At 39.0% G+C, this 18362-nt stretch overlaps 1 pseudogene across 1 annotated transcript; it reads left to right on the plus strand.

Moving 5' to 3' along the window:
- Positions 1-232: 232 nt before the first annotated feature.
- Positions 233-2117, plus strand: LOC311602330 (echinoderm microtubule-associated protein-like 2; annotated as a pseudogene). The gene has a single exon. The product of its transcript is annotated as an echinoderm microtubule-associated protein-like 2 (transcript).
- Positions 2118-18362: the final 16245 nt, after the last annotated feature.

Consider the following 18362-nt stretch of genomic DNA (forward strand, 5'->3'; position numbering starts at 1 on the left):
GTTGTGCTCCATTTGGTTTAGCACAAGACTTCTCAATACTACCTATGGTGAACTATGTTATTTATTTATATTAGATGTGCTGTGCATCACAAAATTTATATTGCCATTTTGTCAAGGATCAAAATAAAGAACTCGAAAAAAAAGTAATAGTTAACATAGCAAACTATGACCCCCCACCCCCGACCTGAAGCTCTGCCAGCAGCCGCCATGAGTAAGTGTTAGAACTGGGAAAGCCAAAGAAGTTATCTTCAGCATGGAAGAGGGATCTGTGAAAATGTTTCTGAGGGGCCACCTAGTGTCAGTGCTGATCCCCATCGAGCTGGTGCCCATCTATAGCCTGGACACTCGAGCTGCCCTCCAGGTGGATAAAGCTAGACTGGGTCTATGGCTATCAAGGCTGGGACTGCAGGGCCAACTTTTACCTCCTGCATACTGGAGAGGTGGTATACTTTGTGGCCTCTGTGGCCGTATTAAACAGCGTGGAAGAAGAGAGACAAAAACACTACCTGAGACACAATGATGGCATCAAATGTCTGACCGTTCACCCAGATATGGTCACCATCAGCATGTGACAGGTGGCAGGAACTACAAAGGAAGGCAAATCTCTGCCACCCCATGTGCGGGTCTGGGACTCAGTTTCTCTTTCCACCCAACACGTACTGGGCCTGGGAGTGTTTGACGGAGCAGTGTGCTGTGTGGCCTTCTCCAAATCAAATGAGGCAACCTGCTGTGTGCAGTGGGTGAAACTGATGATCATGTGCTCTCTATATCGGACTGGGCCAAGAAGAGCAAGGTAGTGGATACCAAGTGCTACCTTTCTTCCTCACTGATCCCAGCCTGCTGATCGCCTGTGGGAAGCCACACATCTACTTCCTGGAGCCTGGAGGGAGGCAGGCTGAGCAAGTGGCAGGATTTGCTTGAGAAACATGAGAAATGTGCTGTGTATGACCTTCTTGGAAGGTGGTGATGTGGTAACTGGAGACTCTGGGGAGAACCTCTCTGTCTGTGGCAAAGGTGGAAACCACATCACTCAGGAAGTACTGAGAGCCCATGATGGTGGCATATTTGGGTTCTGTGCCCTGTGGCCCAGGACGCTGGTGCCTGCAGGGGGCCATGATTTTTGGGTGGTCCTCTGTGGTCCAGACCTCAAGGTGCAGGAGGTAGAGGTCCCACAGGGCTTTGGCCTGGTATGCACTGTGGCTGAGAGCCGGGGAGATACATCGTATGTGGGGACCACCCAAAACTCAATCTTGGTTGGCTGAGTGCACATAGATTTCTTCTCATTGCTTGTCTATGGACATGTGGAAGAGTGGTGGGGCCTGGCCATGCACTCTTGCCAGGCACAGTTTGTGACTTGTGAGCAAGATAAGCTGGTGAATCTGTGGAGTTCAGAGACCCACCAATCCCTATGGAGCAGGACCATTGAGGATCCTGCCTGTTTGGCTGGCTTCCACCCCTATGGCTCTATCCTGGCGGTGGGCACAGTGCCCAGCAGGTGGCTACTGGGTATGGACACTTATGATCTGGTGGCTATCCACCCAGATGGTAATGATGAGATCTCTGTGGTCAACTTTTCACCAGATGGGGCGTACCTGCCTGTGGGCTTCCACAACAACTTGGTGTACATGTACATGGTGGACCAGGGTGGCTACAAGGTCGTCCCCCTGGGCAAATGCTCAGGCCATTTCAGTTTTATCACCCACCTGGATTGGGCCCAGGAAAGCAACTGCCTTGTCACCAATTCAGGACACTACGGGATTCTGTACTGGGACCACACCACCTGTAAGCAGATCACCAGTGCAGACACCATGAGAAATGGAGAATGGGCCACCACTACTTGTGTGTTGGGTTTGGGGTGTTTGGGATCTGGCCCAAGGGGGCAGATGACAAATGTCAATGCTGTGGCCAGCTCTCATGAAGAGAAGTTGGTGGTTTCTGCTGATGACTTCGGCAAAGTGAACCTGTTCAGCTACCCCTACTGTCAGCCCAGAGCCCTCAGTAACGAACACGGTGGACACAGCAGCCATGTGACCAATGTGGCCTTCTTGTGGGATGACAGCATGCCCTTAACCACTGGGAGAAAAGGCAGGAGCGTGCTACAGCAGCAGGTAGTCTGAAACGGGGGTATGGGGCCAAGGGAGATACTTGTGGCAGTAATGACTTCTATTTTGGGGAGATGTTTATTGTGGAGTAGAGTAATATATACCCGAAGTATGCCTACAGCAGAGGGGATTATGGGGGCGGGTGGGTGAGCAGACAGACATATAGACAGAAGTCTCTTTATCTGGGTGGGAAAAATGAGCCACCATACCTTGGGGGAGCCATCGGTGTTTTTTTTTTTTTTTAAGTTTTTTTTTTTTAAATATCATCTAGAAATAGACTTAAGCATTGAAAAAAAAACTACAGTAAACTATGATCAAATGGCAGTTTGTAATCTAAAAGAATATAAACATTGCAGAAGTGGTAAGGTTTTAACGCTACAGCAAACATTTGAATTCCTAACACAGAAAAAGCTTTGCTCAATTGGAGGAAACTGAATAGTGTTATCCTTTTCTTGCCCATCTATCTCTCAGAGCCAACACTGTGCAGATAAGAGAAAGCCAGACAGTTCTCAATATCTTCTTATGACATGGAAAAAAATCTAATCTAACCTTAATCATAACCTCCTCCTGCTGCTGCTGCTCCTCCTCCTCCTCCTCTGCCTGCTCCTCCTCTTTGATAGGTATCACTATATTTTTCACTATGCTGCCGAAGCTAGCCTGAAACTCCTTATGTGCAAAAGACTGGCCTCAAACTTAGGGTGATCCTCTTGGTTCAGCCTCATTAACACAAAGATTGCAGACATTTCCTGTAAAATTTGGCTCAGATTTCAAGTTGATATATGTAGATAATTTAAATGAATTATAATAGATACATAAATTAGAAGGAAGTGTGATACTTTAATATTTGTTTCTTGTGTTCATCATACTTCTTTTATTCTTCTAACTGAAGGTTAAGCGAATTTTTTTTCAGAATTTCTTGTTATTTATCTTTAGTGTTAACACACACACACACATACACACACACACGGATTTTTGTTTGTTTGTTTGTTTTCAAGACAAGATTTCTCTGTGTAGCCTTGGCTGTCCTGGACTCACTTTGTAGACCAGGTTGGCCTCAAACTCACAACGATCCACCTGCCTCTGCCTCCCAAGTGCTGGAATTAAAGGCATGTGCCACCACCACCTGGCTCACATATGAATATTTTATGGGGAAATATCTCATGGTATAGGTATATATTCCTTTAAACACTCTTATCATTCCACAAATTGACATATTTTTAATTCAAAAACTACTTTATTACTTTATGTGTGAATGTGTGTCTCTGCTGTCTGGAAGTCAGAAGAGAGCATTAGATTCCCTGGGATCTACAAGATAGTTAAGAGATACCATGTGGGGGCTGGAAATTGACCATGGGTTCTTTTGCAAGAGCAACAAATGTTCTTAACCTCTGAGTCAACTTACCATCTTGACATATATTTTTTTCAATCATCAAATATATTTTTAAAAATTCAGTGAAGTACAGTTTATTATCCTTCTCATTTTTATTAATATTTAATATTCAGTGAGTCCTTTCACTATTGTGTGAAAAGCTTTCTTGTGTGTGTGTCTATTAGAGAGAGAGAAAGAGAGAGAGAGAGAGAGAGAGAGAGAGAGAGAGAGAGAGAGAGAGAGAGAATCTGCTAATGATGTATTCTCTGTATTTATTTACCAGAGAGTGTTTTTGTTCCATTTTCATTTCTGAATATATTTTATAACATATGGAATTCTTCATTTTTCTGTACTTGGAAATTTGCCATTTCTCTTTGTATTCTTGGAGTCCTGAATAGAAAATAATAGAATTCAAAGAGTTAGTACTTTATAGGAATATGCTTTTTTCTACAGCAGGTTTAAAGTCTTTATCTTTTGTTTCCAGGGAAATTGACTCTGATATGTGCTGTTATTTAGTTTGGGAGATGTTTAGATACAGATCTTTTAGGCTCTATTATTTGATTTTTATCCTATATTCTCTATTAATTAGTTTTTTTTATCTTCAAATTCACAAATTCCTTCATTCATCATCTCAACTCTTCCTTTTGAGTAGTTTTACCAAGAGTGAGCCCAAATTTGAAATTCTCTACTTCTCTCTCTCTCTCTCTCTCTCTCTCTCTCTCTCTCTCTCTCTCTCTCTCTCTCTCTCTCTCTGTCTTCTTGTCATCTCTTGTATGTAATCAGTTATTTAAGTAAGATTTGGTACCTCCCTGGTCTGATTTATCTGTGCTTGTGTCTGTGTCTTTGTTTCCCTAACAAAGGAGTTTTGTTCTGTATTTGTTGACTATTACAGAAGGCATCACATAAGGAAGAAACATGGAACATTTTACAGAATTCTTTAACACAGTTTTACAAGGGATCAAAACTGACACCAACAGTCACAGATAATAAACAAACATTTGTCTTTCCAAGCATTTATAGTGAATATTTGTTTTGTAAGACTGCTTTTCAACTTATTTGTTACTTTCAACAAATGACTACTAGGGCTATAGAGATAACTTAGCAGTTAAGAGCATAATCTGCTCTTCCAGAGGTTCTGAGTTCAGTTCCTGGCAACCACACGGTGGCTCACAACCATCTATACTGTAATCTGATGCTGTCTTCTGGAATGCAGGTGTACATGAAGGTAGAGCATGCATATACATAAAATAAATAAATCTTTAAAAAACATGAATGCTACACACACACACACACACACACACACACACACACACAGAAATTCAGGCATTGTTCCCTGGGTCAAGGGCATGGGAAAATACATGTGTTATAATTATAACTTAGATTGTAAAAGTTGATTACATGAGACACCAAAGGCACGCAATATTGGCTGTTAAATTGTTCTCTTAAGTGTAGGTTAAACAGATAGGTTGAATATACATAGGATAGCAGTTTTAAGTCTGATCTGACCTCATGTATTATTAACTTGGACTATGAGGTTCAGCAAATTTTCAGTCTCTTTGAATGTAAAAATACATTTTCACCACAAAGCATTGCCACAGAAGCCTACTTTTTTGTTGGGGAGAGGTATGGTTTGATGAACAAGTTAAGCCTTCAGAACAGTCTTAGTGTTATTCTTGTCTGCGTATTTGCATGCTGGGCTGATAGAGTATCTGATTCTTGGAGAAGTTCATAGGGTTATTTAGTTTTTAATCCTGATGTAGTTCAGATTAGTCTCACATAAGGCTCACTCCTACATTTCTGTGGGTCTTCATATTCGATTTAGAAGCCCTTTTTCCTTTTACCCTTTCTGTAATTCTCCTAATGAAGAGAGGTACTACTGGGAAAGGATCAGAGTCTACTTTTCAGCTCAGCTTTTGCCAACATCATACCACTAACAAAATGACATGTGAAGGATGAAATCCTATACTTCTCTTCCATTCCAATGATAGTGTATGTGCAGTGAATAAACTATGTGAATGCTCTATGATATGATTAAGGGGAAGGTGTTGATTGTAGATATGAGGGAGAGAACAACCAGAGACATCTGAATGTGTCCAGAGTAGAGAGAAAAAGTAATAGATTGAACATGGCCAGCAAACTAGATCTGGTTAATAAAGAAACAGGAGCAGAGGAGAGGAGTGGGGAGGGGGGGAAGCAAGAGATGAAGACAAAGAGAGAAACAAGAGACTTTATAGACAAGTGGTGTGGTGGTGCATGCCTTTACTCCCAGCACTCAGGAGGCAGAGGCAGGCAGATTACTGAGAGTTTGAGGCCAGCCTGGTCTACAAAGTGAGTCCAAGATCTTGCCTTAAAAAACAAAACAAAACAAACAAACAACAACAACAACAAAGAGACTACATAGACAAAATAGCAGGCTTATAAGGAAAATGAATAGCTAAAGGGAAAAAAAGACACGAACTGGAAAAGTTTGGGCGTGGCAGGGGAACAAGTAAAGCTTAAAAAAGCCAGGATGCCAGTTTGGACTCAGAAACGCGGAACAGGCATTTGTGATACTGGAGACCCTGGTGGCCAGCATGCATTTTGATGTGATAATAGCCACTACAGATAACCAACTGTCCTTTCTGCCAGTGATAAGGGAACTGGTTCCTTCTGGTAGAAGGGAACCAGTTCCACAGGTTCCTGAGGAATGCTGACCTTTGTCTGACTGCTGGAAGTGGAGAGATAAGAGTTTCTTTTAGTTGTGACAAACAGAAGGGTGAGACAAGACTGTTTTTCCTATTGGAATTCAGCAGAAGAAATATGGTTATAATAAAAATGCTTTCTGAGCTAGGCATGGTGGCGCATGCCTTTAATCCCAGCTGTTGGGAGGCAGAGGGAGGCAGACCACTGTGAGTTCGAAGCCAGTCTGATCTACCAAGCAACTCCAGGACAGCCAGAAACTCTGCCTCAAAAAACAAACAAAAAATGCTTTCTGACCTCCTTTTCATTTTCTGTTTTGATCCTTAAGCTACAGAGAACATGCTGCCATTGCAGATCTTTTGTCTATATCTGTTGACTTTTCTCTGCTGTGAGTTCTTCCTTTCAGCATGGATGTTAGATTCAAGGAACACAAAAACTAAAATCCTAGGAGCTCACATTCATACTGTTTTTGAAACCTTTAGTAGCTACCTTGTGTCATTCTCTCCTATCTTTTGAAGGTTTTTGTAGGTTGAATGTATTATGAATTGAGGCTTTTAGTTCTACTTACAGGGACAAAAAACCAAAACAAAACAAAAAACAAAACAACAACAACAACAACAACAAAAAACCCCCAAAACCAGTTTATCTATTCCAAAACTAAAGCCAGTTTTAGGTTTAAAAAATGAAACCTGATATGCTGTGATCATATGGTAGGGGAGGAGGTCCCCTTCTGTCACAGGTCTAGGGGAGGGGAATAAGGTGAAAGAGGGAGAGAGGGAGAACGGGAAGATACAAGTGAGGGGATAACAGCCAGATGTACTCTGAATAAATTATTAAAAAAAAAAAAACAACAAAAACAACAACAAAAAAGGAACATACCACGGTTTTCTGTGCAAAAGTGTGTGTGTGTGTGTGTGTGTGTGTGTGTGTGTGTGTGTGTTTAATAGACATATCTGAGTACATATATTTATCATTAAAAAGGAATAAAAATCATTTAAAATGGTTGTATCCCCCCAAATATTATATCTAATTTATGATGATGTTTGACACATATATGCCCATGCAAAGGTTAAAAGATCATTCTTCTGTTTCATCATTTATTTTTAATAGTTCTTGATAAGAAGACTAAATTTATAATTAAATTGCCAAATGTACTTTATTGTGTCTAATGACTTTGTTTTGTTGTGTCTAATTATCTAAATATACTTTTAAAACACCTTTAGTCCCAGAACTCAGGAGGCAGAGACAGGCATTTCTCTGAGTATGAGGCCAGCCTGGTTGTGTAGAGTGAGTTCTAGTACAACCAGGGCTATACAGAGAAACCCTGTCTTGAAAAACAACACCAAAATGTGGCCTCTGTAGTGTCTTCAATTTGGGCTCTTGGGTTTCAATGACTTAAAGACTGGGCTGATAGCTTTAGGGACTTTGAGTACCAAGTCCCGAGACTTAAGAGAATTATGGAATCAGGCCATAGAGATCAGTTATATATGATTATAGGTGTTCAATTTAGGGTATGCCTCTGAACTTTACTTAGCAGCTAGTATTACCGACCCCTAGACAAAGCTAGCAACAGCTGTTCTCAGTACCAATGAATGCCGTAGCTCCAAAGCATTAAGTGTTAGAACTTACAGTGGCTAGTTTTATAGACTTTGGGCTTTGGGTACTTCAGCCCTTAGGAATTAGTAGCTCTCTAAAATTTTTCCAGTGACTTCGGCTGCATTCTTTCATCATCTTTTCAGCACTTTCTATAATCATTCACTGTTCTTTATTGTCATCTCCACCTTTTTTGCTCTACACTGTCTCTGTCTCCTGGTCACTCTTCCCAACTCTTTTGCTGCCTTTTCGCTGCTACTGCCGCACCTTGCTACTGCTACCACTATCTCCTTTTTTGTGTAACAAGCTCAGCCTGTTCTACCCATAAAAGCAAGCACATCCAACAAAGAGCCATTCAAAAGAAGGATTTTCTATTAGATGTAATATTGCACTACTGGGAGTGGAGGATGGGGGAGTGGGGGTGTACCTGGCGCAACAAAAAAAAGATGATGTCTCCTTGCTGACACAAAAAGTGAATGAAACAGCCTGATTCTATTATTATCATCAGGATGGGGTTATGCCAAGGGTGTTTGCAACAATCGTGACCCAGTTATCCTGGTAATGAAGGATAGGATTTGTACCTAAGATGTTCTGTGAGTCACAGGGAGAATTGTCCCCTTTGGTTTAAATGAAAATAGTTCCAAATCCATTTATACTTCACTGAAGCTTATTTTTCCTTTGAGTAATCCTTTTCAAGGCTTGTGCAAGTTGTCTGAGATGATCATGATTGAAAAATGTCCTTATGCTGAAGTGTCCTCACAGTGATTGTTAAGTGCCATAAATACGTGAGTTATCAAAAGGGCAGACCTGCTGGTTTCTAGTAAAGATGCTGTTTGTGTTTCCCTACTAAAGTCTACCAGAAAGAAAGGCATGTCAAAGGGCTTGCTCTAAATACTTTTTAAAAAGCATTTACTTTATTTGTTTTGAGATAATTATATATCATTCTCCTTTCTCCTTCTTCCTTCCAAACCCACCTTTATAACCCTCCTTGCTTTCTTTCAAAGTCATGGTTTCTCTTTTCATTAGTTGTTATTAGTTATACAAACCTGCACAGTTTGTATAATGTTACTTGTATGTATGTTTTCAAGGATGACTCTTTGGTGATGGATAGCCAATTTCAAGTTCTTTCCACAGATATTCCCAGAAATAGAAAACTATTTCTCCTGCTCTCAGCATTCCTTAGTTGCCTGCACTTCTTTGTATAGGTTTGACCCCACATGTCTAAACACCTTTCACCATTCATTAAGAAAGTATTGACATTAAAGGTTTAATTAAAGCCCAACATAAAAATAATTCCAAAAGCATTTAGCAATACTTGACATATTTAGTAGTGATCCAGGGATTGTTGAGTCTCTCTTCTTGGTATCAGGACAACCTCGAAGACAATACCAAATAACAACAGGTGACATAGTTAAAAAATCTATTGTAAAAAAAACTTGCATGACTTTTGGAAATTACTTATGTGAGTGTGAAAATTATACATATGGCTATCAAAAGGGGCATGCTGGAATTCTCTGACAAAAGCTGTTTCTATACACATGAAAAATAAATTCTTCTCCAGGTAAGCCCTACATGTCTCAAATGGCTCCCAACTGACTCCAAAACTACCTCAATTTTCTTGGATAAGAAAATCTACCTTTCTAAAAAAATTAAGTCAACACAGATTTAAATCACATCTTAAAAAATGCTGGTATAGCAGCATTGAGATTAGTGTTGAATAACTGGGGGACTTTATCATAAACTACTTGACACCCCAAATTCAAATATATTGAGTAATTAATATAATATTTCTAGTTGTTGTCAACAAAATTCTGAAGAGCAAATTTCAAAATTATATCAGAGCACAAAATGATTAAAATTATAGTATAAACTTGTGTTATGTAAGCATGTAATTATATGTAATAGAGCTGAAATTGGATAAAATTATTATAAACAGAACTCTGAAAGAGGCCACCTACTTAACCAGAGGACATATCAGCTGCCAAAAGTACTGTCAAGCCATCCATCCACAGACGCCCACCACTTTCTTGGTGCCACTGACCTTATTCCCAATTCCCCAACTGCTCCTCATTGTTGTGTCCTAGCTCCCAGCTCAGTGAGAGACCTCCTGCAGAAGTCCAGAAAGGAAACAAAAACCAAGGGGAAAAATCCATCTATCAAATTTAGGGATGATAAGAATAGAAGAAAGAGGATAATTCAAGCATAAAGGCTCTACAAAATTGACCACATACTTGGTCACAAAAGAAGTCTCAACAGATAAAAAAATTTGATATAACCCCCTATATTCTAACAGTACACCATGGATTAAAGACGGATTTCAACAACAGAAACAACAAAAAGCCAACAAACTTATAGAAACTAAATAACTCTCTACTGGGATAAGGTATAAATAAAGAAAAATTGAAGTTTTTGTAGGATTCAATGAAAACGAATGCAGAACATGTTCAAACTCTTAGGACACAATGTAAGCAGTGCTAAGAGGAAAAGACTAAGTGCCTACATAAAGAAATTGGAGAGATTTCCTATTAGCAACTTACTAGCACACCTGAAATATCTAGAACAAAAAGAAGTAATCACATCCAAGAAGATTGGAGGCCAATTAAATAGTCAGATTGAGGGCTAATAATCAATGAAATATAAGCAAGGATAACAATACGAAGAAACAAAACAAAGAGTTGATTCTTTGAGAAAATCAACACAATAGATAAAATGTTACTCAAACTAACTAAAGTGTTGGAGAGAGGTTACCCAAATTAACAAAATCAGAAATAACAAGTGGACATAATAATAGAAATTAAGGAAATCCAAAGAATTATTAGGTCATTCTTTAAAAACCTGTACTTCATAAAATTGGAAAATCTTAAAAAAAAAAAAAAGACAATTTTCTCAATATATACTACTTACCAAAGATAAATAAGGATCAAATAAACAATTTAAATAGCCCTATAACCTCTGAGGAATTAAAAGAAGCCTATCTGGGATGAAGCTGAGTTGACCATGGTAGATGATCTTTTTCATGTTTTCTTATATTCCAGTAGCTGATGAAAACTGATGCAAAGACCCACAGCCAAACATTAAGACAGGCAAAGATCCCAGGTTGGAGGCCTCTGAGGTTCCTCCTCTCAGAGCTCAGGAAAGCCTGTAGAGGACAAGAAGGAGGAATTGAGGGAGCCAGCGTGGTTGAGGACACTGGGAGTTTACAGCTCATGGAACCAGCTAAATAGTGCTCATGAGGGTACACAGAGGCTGAAGTGGCAATCGTGGAGCATGCATGAGTCTGTATATATGTTATGGTTTTGCCTTGGGGTTTTAGAGAGACTATGAACATTGAGAGTACAGGTGTGTCTGTCTCTTTTGTCTGTTCTTGGGACTCTTTCCCCCTTTCTGGGTTGCCCCCCACCCCAGCCCTGATGTGAGGTTTCTGCCTGGTCTTATTGTATCTTGTTGTGCTGCATTCAGTTGATTGATGTACCTACGAGGCCTTCTTTTATCTTGGGGAGATGGAGGAAGGAGTGTGTATGTGAGAAGGGAGAAACTGGGAGCAGTTGAGGGAACAGAAGCTGCAGTCAGGATGTACTGTATGAGAGAAGGATAAATAAAAGTTTATGAAAATAATTGATGAGGATGTGGGAATCATGTAGAAGAGTTGGAGGAAGGCAAGAGGGACCGAAAGAGGACAAAAACTCCACATGAAGACCAACAGAGTCAATTCACCTAGGGCCATGGGGGCTCACAGAGACTGACCCACCAACCTAAGTTCGTGCATGGTTTGGATCTAGCCCCCTACACTTATAAAGCTGATAGACAGCTCAGTCTTCATCTGGGTCCCTTAGCAACTGGAGTGTAGGCTGTCACTGACATGGATGCCGTTGCCTGCTATTGGATCACTTTCCTTTAGCTGTGCAACCATATCTGGCCTCAGTGGAAGAGGATGCATTTACTCCTAATGTAACATGAAGTGGTGGGGTAGGAATGAAGAGGGGCACTCCCTTCTCTGAGAAGAAAGGGATGATGGATTGGGGAAAGAGGGTGGTAGCATGAGACTGGGAGCATAGGAGAGAGGAGCTGTAATTGGTATGTAAAGTGAATAAATAAATAAATAAAAGAGAAAACAAAGAATTGTTTAAAATGAATGATTATATGCATTGAGATAAATATGAAAAGTAACTTCACAATTTTCTTTGTAATGTTAATATTTTTAGCGTTTTATTATAGTAAAATATAGACACATTTTCTAATCAATAAAATTAAACATTTTGAAGTTCACTGTAGGACAGCCAGGCAAAGCTTTATTATATTGAGTAACAGATTATAATTACATATTATTTTAAGTAGAAATATAAAATGTGAGTTTATATACACATATTACAAATTAATTGCTAATGTTAGTAAATTTTATTGTTAATATCTGCATTCAGCAATCTATAGTAAGCCCTTACTATGCACAAAACACTTATATAACCATTTCAAGTAAAATCTATCTAGTCATTATATCAATTGTATTATGTAAATTCTATTTTGTATTACATAATGGGAATTAAGAAATTGAAATTCTAAGTAAGTACTGTGTAAAGATTAAATCTAACACAACTGCATCAGAAGAGTTAACAATACAGAGGAAATTTAGAGAACAATCTTCAGCTAAGTCAACACTTTAAACACTGTGACTACCAATAAGTCATAAAGAAAGAGCCTAATATGACAGTGTGTAAACTGTACTTCAACAGCACATTAAAAACAAACAACAACATAAGCAATGTTTAAATGCTAGCCCTACAAAAAGAAAACATTTACAGTGATAATTGTCTGTATACTATATATTGTTTTTGTTGTCATTAGCTTATTAGCCTAATTTTAGGCTGTTATTTTAGATAGATTGTGGCCAGAAATATTTCTCAGAGGATACTGGAGATCCTCTATAAGGGGAAGGACATTTTGAGTTGGGGCTTCAGTGTATTGATTAGGGAATCTCCAAGAGCATGCTGTTTCTCTGACGTTAGACTCTTGCTGTGTAGTCCATTTACTAGTGCCTGCTTCTCGCAATATGCAGTGGCCAGCAGCAGCAGACAGTAAATAGCTTGCCCTGGATGCTTTCCTCAAGGCGTTTACAAGCACCATATCTGATGAAACCTTTCTCCATGACCAATCTTTTGCCTTGCCTTATTCCACAGGATGCTTTCTAGAAGGTTTTGCCATTGTGTTTCCAGAGGCCACATTACTGTCATTCAGTTGGAACATAGATATCAGTGCTGGGTAGTCGGGACTAAGGAAGGAGATCTAGAATGCTTTATGCTAAAAGTAGAATGAATTCTTCCTCTCTCTCTCTCTCTCTCTCTCTCTCTCTCTCTCTCTCTCTCTCTTGTTTTTCAAGATGGTTTCTCTGTGTAGCCTTGGCTGCACTGGACTTGCTTTGTTGACCAGGCTGCCCTTGAACTCACAGTGGTCTGCTTGCCTCAGCCTCCCTTAGTGCTGGGATTACAGGCATGGGGCACCATACCCAGCTAGAATGAATACTCTTTATATCTGGTATTTCTAGATAGTCTGATTTACTAGCCAATCCCTCATGATGCTTACAATGTGATTATATTAGAGTCAATACTTCTTTTTACTATGCTTTCCAATTCTAATTACAGTGTGGTAAACATTAAAATTATAACTGTAAAAATTGCAAATGCAAATATGCTGCTTTGTTATTAAACATTATGTAGATTGTTTTGCATCTTTAATATTTTTAAATCTATAGCATGTCAGAGTTGCTTTTTGTCTTTATTCCAGTTGAGCCCAGACGATTACATGTTTGGGGAGACTGGTGGTCCCAGGAGATAAACTATCTAGAGGAAAAAATCAATAGTGGTAAAAACAGAGTGTGCAATGGCCTAAGAATTAAACACGCTATTATTTGTGGTTGAGTGTGATGAAGTGTCAGCTGAAATGTGGGCCTTAGTGGTTGCTTCACTTGATTACTACGACAGTAATGATGACTAAATAGACTGGCTTGCCACATACATTCTATTGAATTCACTTGGATGTTTACAAAGAGAAAAAGACAAGCTCAAAGATTCTTAAATCCCAGCTCAAGTGATAGTGCATGAATCAAAGAGCTTCCTTGCCAGTTTTAAAAGAAGCTTATTTCTTGTGGCCATGGGGCTGATGCTGCTAAAAATCAAGCATAACATTTAAGTAGTATTTGATTTGCTGGATTGCAATGAAAGCTTGAATTTACTGGCTTGTAATAATAAGAGAAAAACTGGAATCCTGAAACATGGAATGGAGAGAATTGTGTGTACATGACACTGATAATCTTGAGGTGTAGTCTGAAAGTCCTAAGGATTTTTTTTCCCACAAAAGCAGTATGCAGCAGCCAACAAGGCAGGCTGATAATATGAAAGTGTGATGGTTAACCTTGATTTTCAACCATGTAAACAAATCTCTGGAAAAACCACTCTAAATGTGAATAGTATCATTCTATCATTTAGTGAACTGAGTTTTGGACTGGAAAAAAAAAAAAGGACCAATGGAGCTGAGCACGAGCACTGACGATTCTGCACTCACAATTTCTGCACAAGAAATAAGTTTCATTTAAAACTGGCAAGGAGGCTCCTTGATTCATGGACTATAACTTGACCTGGGATTTAACAATCTTTGAGCTTGTCTTTTTCTCTTTGTAAACACTCAAGTGAATCCAGTGTGATCAAATGCCTTTTATTTTTATTGTCATACCTTCTGCGTTATTATGAACTGTATCACCTGGAACTGTAAGCTGAAATAAACGTTCCTGTAAGTTGTTCTTGTCAGATGTATTTTGACACCGTAATGAGACAAGTAACAAAAATAGAGGCACATCAGGCTGTGAGTTTTGGTTTTATTTATACAGTCTTTTTTTTTTTTTACATTTATTTAGTATGCATGCATATGTGTCTGTGTGCTTGCATGTATGCAGACATGCATGCAGTTCTGCTTCACAGTATGTGTATGGAAGTTACAATTTGTAGGAATCAGCTCTCTTCTATCATATGGATCCAAGGGATTGAATTCAGATCCTTGTGCTTAAGGTCAAATTCCTTCACTTGGTAAGACATCTTCCATTCTCTAGTATCCTTTTCTAAAACTTTATTTACTCTTTGGAATTTCATACACACATAGATATACAATGTAATTTGGTACCCTCATTATCCTCTGTTACTTCCTTTTTTCTCCCACTAAAACTCTTCTTCATCTCATCAAGTTCCTTACTACTATTGTGTTGTTTTAAATTTATTTATGACCTATAGAATTTAACTGGGGCTGCCTGAATGATTAAAGGTAGTGAATATTTATTTGAACTGGGGCACATTACCAGCAGCTACACCACTGAGGGACTATGTCTGTCTTTGTAGCAAGCTAAACTGCATACATCTCCTCAAGGAGGGGTAGGGTTTTATGAACACATTTCTCCATCCATGCTGATGGGCTTAATCTTGTGCAGGTAGCCTCTGCTGCTTTGAGTTCATGGGTGCAACAGTTATGATCTGTCTAGAAGAGGGCATTTTGTGGCACTCCTTCTATCCTCCAGCTTCTATATTATATCTGCCTTCTCTTCTGTTTTGGTCCTGAGCTTGGATAGGGTGATTTAAATATTCCATTTGGGGCTAAGGAGTTAACAATCACTTATTATATGACCAGTTATGATTCTCACCAATCACTACTGCCCTCTGCAGAACAATGTGGGTTTTTTTTTTGCGCAAAGGTTGAAAAGACTCTATATCTATGAGTATAAACATATATATTTAGAAGGCGGTTTGACAGCATGTCCATTCAGCAAAACTACAATGTTATAGAATGTATTCTGAGTTAAAATTTATCACATTACACTATTAATTACTGAAAACAGTCAGTTGCTGGTAAAAGGCTACCTACAAATCATAGAAAGCATCAGTGACATACAATACTACAGTAAATTTTATTAGGAAAAAAAAGTTTTAAGAGACTTATTTTCATGTACCTTTGGAAAAAATAATTTGAGTGTATGTGAGTAGAATTTAGACCAATATAACAGCTAGAGAGTTGCACAAAAACACAAGCAACAAATTTCATGGCTATATGACAAAACCAGAAACCAGCAGTCCTACCACAGCAAGCCCTAGAGATACTAACACCCCTGAAATGCAAAAAGAAAAATTTAAATTTCAGATAATGAAGATGATACAAGCCTTGAAAATAAATGTCTCAAAGAAATACAGGAAAATACATTCAAACAGATGAAGGAATTGAATAAATCCTATAAAGAATTACAGGAAAATAAAATCAAATGGGAGAAAGAAATGACAGAAATAAGTAAGACTATAAAGACCTAAAAAGGGAATTAGAAGTAACAAAGAAGACACAACCTGAGTCAGTCCTGGAGAGGAAAAACCTAGGGAAGAGAACAGGAACTACAGACACAAGCAACTTCAGGGGATGGAAAACAGACTCTCAAGTGTAGAAAATACAGTTGAACTTATCGATACATCAGTCAAAGAAAATGTTAAAACTAAAACGTTTCTGACATAAAACATCCAAGAAATCTGGGACACTATAAAAAGACCAAACCTAAGAATAATAGGAATAGAAGAGGAAGAGTCCAAGCTCCATGGCCCAGAAAACATTTTCAAAAAAACATACAAGAAAAAGTCCCCAACCTAGAGAAAGAGACATAACATACAAGAATCCAATAGAACTCACAATAGATTGGACCAGAGAAGAAAATCTTCCATCCACATAACAATCAAAACATTAAATGTACAGAACAAAGAACGAGTATTAAAAGCTACAAGAAGAGATTGAAGATGACATCAGAAGATGGAAGGGTCTCCTTTGTTCGTGGATAGGGAGAATGAACATAGTAAAAATGGCCATCTTATCAAAAACAATTTACAGATTCAATGCAATCCTTATCGAAATACCTACATAATTATTTTAAGACATTGAAAGTTCAATTCTCACTATTCAGCTATTAAAAACAAGGAATTCCTGAAATTTGTGGACAAATGGATTAAACTAGAAATGATCATAATGAGTGAGTTCACTCAGAAGCAGAGTCAAATGGTATATACTCACTTATATCTGGACACCATCCCAAGGGGTCTGTCCCATAAATGTCTTCACTTGTTAGGAAAGTGGGACAGAGGGGAGGACATCCTTTTGGGACCCTAGGTGAGAGAAGCATGGGAGAATGGGGAAATAGAAGGATCCAGAGGGTCCTAGAAACCTACAAGTAGAACATTATGATGGGCGGATCTGGGCCCAGGGTCCTGCTCAAACTATGGCACCAGCCAAGGACAATACGTGCAGTAAACTTCAAACTCCTACCCAGATCTAGCCAATGGACAGGACATTCTCCACAGTTGAGTGGAGAGTGGGGTCTGACTTTCACACAAACTCTGGTGCCACATATTGACCATGTCCCATGGATGGGGAGGCCTGGTGGCACTCAGAGGAAGGATAGCAGTCTACCAAGAAGGGACTTGATACCATATGAGCATATACAGGGAGAGGAGGTCCCCCTTAGTCACAGTCATATGGGAGGGGAGTAAGGGGAAAATGGGAGGGAGGGAAGGAGGAATGGGAGGATACAAGAGATGGGATAACAACTGAGATGTAATATGAATAAATTAATAAAATATATTTAAAAAAAGAAAGTTCAATTCTCAACTTCATATGGAAAAACAAAAAACCTAGAATAGCAAAAACAATCCTATACAATAAAAGATCCTCCAGAGGAGTCTCCATACCTGATCTCAAGCTGTACTAGAGCAACAGTAATTAAAACAGCATGGTACTGGCCCTCACTTGTTGATCACTTCTGCCTGGTGGGATGGCCTTGCTAGCCCACAGAGGAAGAAGATGCAGGCAGTGTAGATGAGACTTGATAGGCTGAAGTCAGATGTTGGGCAGGAGGACTCCCCATTTCTGAGGGAAGGTGTGGAGGGTGGATGAGGGCGGGAGGGTGGTACTGGATGAAGATGGGAGAGCTGGCTACATTTGGCATGTAAAGTGAACACATTTTAAAAAAAGCCATGAGAAGTCAACTTGAACCAGTTAGCTTGAGGGGAGGTTGAGCCAGAACAGGTGAGTTGAACCATCCAGCCAGAGTTCAGAAAGAACTGGAAATGGTGAGTTTATTCAGCATTAAGTCTTGAAGGCTGAAAACATTGTAGTCTTAGGTTATAAGATGAGGCTGAAAGCTGAAGCCTTCAAGGTTCAGGCTTGTAGAGTATTAGATTGTATGGAGGCTAAGGCCTAGGGTTATGGATAGTTAGATAGAAATGCCCATTAGCTTAGCTCAAGCCACGTATTCATAAATCTTGGGTATGTCTCTCATCTCATCCCCTTCTCTGAGGAAATAAAAACAACATTTACACAAGTTCAAAGAAATTATTCACTTTAGAAATAAACAGATAACGATAAAACAAATTCCAGTGAAAAGGTACTGACTGTCACTTTGACATAACACTAAATACATAGAAATGATAAAAATAAATTACTTTTTATAAAATAAAAAGTTAAAGCCATCAAAGATAAACATTTAGATACGAATGATAGTAAAGATTATTTCTATATATGACTAAGGCTTTTCTTTTTACAAAGAGAATTACAGTATA

This window comes from Acomys minous, assembly GCF_964271855.1.
Source record: "Acomys minous genome assembly, chromosome: 7".
In the NCBI taxonomy this organism is placed as follows: Eukaryota; Metazoa; Chordata; class Mammalia; order Rodentia; family Muridae; genus Acomys; species Acomys minous.